The sequence below is a fragment of the Mastomys coucha genome, unplaced genomic scaffold (assembly GCF_008632895.1).
Source record: "Mastomys coucha isolate ucsf_1 unplaced genomic scaffold, UCSF_Mcou_1 pScaffold21, whole genome shotgun sequence".
Lineage (NCBI taxonomy): Eukaryota > Metazoa > Chordata > Mammalia > Rodentia > Muridae > Mastomys > Mastomys coucha.
Window position 1 is genome coordinate 149526759 of NW_022196904.1, and position 3063 is coordinate 149529821.

Below are 3063 nucleotides of genomic sequence, written 5' to 3' on the forward strand. Positions count from 1 at the left end.
TTGCTGAAGATACCACATACTTCACATACTTTAAACACAGGATTTGGAAGAGTCAAACCAGAACTGACCTGGAGGCCTGGTTCTTGAGGACTAGTCCTTATGGTATTGTAGGGCCTTAAAGAAGCTGCTAAAGGGGAAAAGCAATCAGTAGTTCTAGTCAGCTGTAAAGCCCCTGAACTACATCAATGACCAGCACATCAAGATATCCCCAAGGGTATAATAGTGGCATGTATATCTCAGGGATATCAAGAAGCCATCTAACTTGGCTTCAAGCCCTGTCAGTAAGAAATTCATGCTTAGTATGGTGAATATAGATGACTACTTGGGGAGACCATAGAACATAGAGAAGAATTTGTTTCTTCTACTTTATTAAACTGCATTCTAAATACTCAGTACTTACACACATGGGTAAGCATAGTTCTCAATCTTCATCAAAAAATGTTCTCTTGATAGTAGATATACAATTATAGAAATCTACGTCAGGTCAGAATGTAGAAACAACTGACTGTGGGGTATCTAACCCAAACTTAAACATCAGTAACATAATCCCTATACCTAAGAGAAAAGTAACATTGATGAAGGAGGAAAAAGACTGTAAGAGCCAGAAGATCATGATATGTGTTGCATGATAGTGCCATCTGTAGATGACAGGAAAGTTGTATCTATGAAATCTCAACAATATGGTTGCCTAAATAAGACCTGCAGAATGACAACTCCAGTGTCATGTTAGTGAAGATAGGAGAAGTCTCACAGTAGACAAAAAATTATAAGCCATTAGTGCCTATAGAGGGAGAGAGAATAAGTCTTCTCTAGGGGTGAGCTCTCTGATAAGTTATCTAGTTCCAAGTGATAAGGCTTAAACATATATACATAGGAAAAATACTATGTGGTCCCAATAGACTTCATTTTTGGAGGTGGAGTTGGTTGGTTTTGGTGGTGGTGGTGGTGGTGGTCATGGTGGTGGTCGTGGTGGTGTATGTGTGTGTGTATAATTAAAGAAGTTAATAGTTTGAGAGGGAGTAGGGGGGATGGAGGAGGACTTTGAAGGGGGAGAGAGAAGGTAGAAATAATGTAAATCCAGTATCCATGCATGAAATTCTTAATTAAAATTCAAAGAAAAAGTAATTAAAATTTTATTTAGTGTCAATATAAAGTTGAATAATAAAAGCCAATATACATGTAGTAAAGGGCAAATTGTTGCTGAAAACGGACCACCATTTTGGTAGGCTTGGAAAAGAGAAGTAGAGATTTGTATATCCAGGTAAAGTGTTTATCACTGAAGATATTTCAGCTCGTATCTATACTGATGTTCAGTGAAGAAGGAAAATTTGCCTAGATTAAATAGTAAGAGAAAAGAATTAGCATCATGCCCATGCATATTTGAGAAGAGCTGTGACCCAGCAGATGTGACTCACAAGAGAGGGAAGGAAGAACAAGGGCACAGATTTTTACTAAGTGTGTGGATGTTATGGTGTAACTGGAAGATGATGGCAAGAAGGTCTTTGGGGTTGTAAAAAAGAGAGAGAGAGAATGTAAGATAATGGACACAAAGAGTGAGTACAAGAAGAGATGAGGGCTTGAGAATTCAGAAAATTAGATGAATCATTCATGGAGTCATTGAAGTTTCCCAAGAATCTCTTCAATAGTTAGGGCTGGCATTATTAGTCTTTTCAAGCAGATCATAGTAACCAGTCTAAATGATATGTCATTGATTCACCAATTGCTATAGCATAACCCAAGAGTTAAGAGTCACACAAAAAGCAAGGCTAAGGAAGGGAGACACATATATCATCAAAAACTGTTTTGTTAAGGTTTTACTGCTATGAACAGACACCATGACCAAGGAAAGTTTTATAACATTTAGTTAGGGTTGGCTTACAGGTTCAGAGGTTTAGTTCAGTATCGTCAAAGTGGGAACCTGGCAGCTTCTAGGCAGGCATAGTGGAGGAGGAACTGAGAGTTCTGCATTTCATCTTTAGGCTGCTAGCAGAATACTGGCTTCCAGGCAGCTAGGTGAGGGTCTTAAGCCCACAGTCATAGTGACACACTTACCCCAACAAGGCCACACCTCCTAAGAGTGCCACTCCCTGGTCTAAGCATATACAAACCATCACAAAATGTTGTAACTAGTAAGAAGAAATGCTTGCAAAATCTCTACTGTGATCACCCCAGCTTGCAATCCCTCAAACAGTGCTCCAGTGTTCAGAAATCTCTGCTTCATTGTCAACTCCTATTATTTTTTTAGTGTTTCAGTTTTGTTCATGGTGGCCTACAGAGTATCTGATATTTTATTGGGGTTTTGGTTTTTATATCTTTCATGATTAATGGATGTTGAGTGTCATTTCATGTGCCTGCTGGCCATTGTGTGTCTTTATTTGGAAAAATATCTATTAAAGTCCTTTGCCCATTTTTTTCAACTAGGCTGACTCTTTTTCTATTGAAATATAACACCTTATATATTTGCAATAATCTTTTATAACATAAATTTCCTGCAAGTGCTTGTTGTAGGTTAATTTCTCCTCTGCTGATGTTTCCTTTGCTGAACTGACACACTGAGTTGGGCATAGAACTACCATATGATCAAGCAACCAAACTGAGATTTGAAAATCTTAAGACAACATTTCCACTCCATGTCCATTACAGCACCATTCACAGTAGCCAATACATGAAAACAATTGCCATGGCTATTCTCAGTTGAATGACACACAGTTGGCACACACTGCTGACACTGATGACATTGTTGGGTGCACACATGAAGTAGGAGGCCGACCTCTTACTATGTGCTTTTACTACAATGGGAAATGGATTCTTGGTATCAAAAACAATAAGCATACATATCACTAATATTTAAATATTTAGGGTAGTAAACCTTGCTTCACATGCCCAAATTCTCTAGTGCCCTAGATGATATAAACATATCATGATATGATACAACCAAAAGCCTCCTTCCACACCCATCTCAATATAAGATCCAAAATAACTATAACATTGTGATAATTTTTAATTTTATCAACTCTATCAAACAAAATGAAAAGTGGTTTCTTTAGTTTTATTTATTTGTCT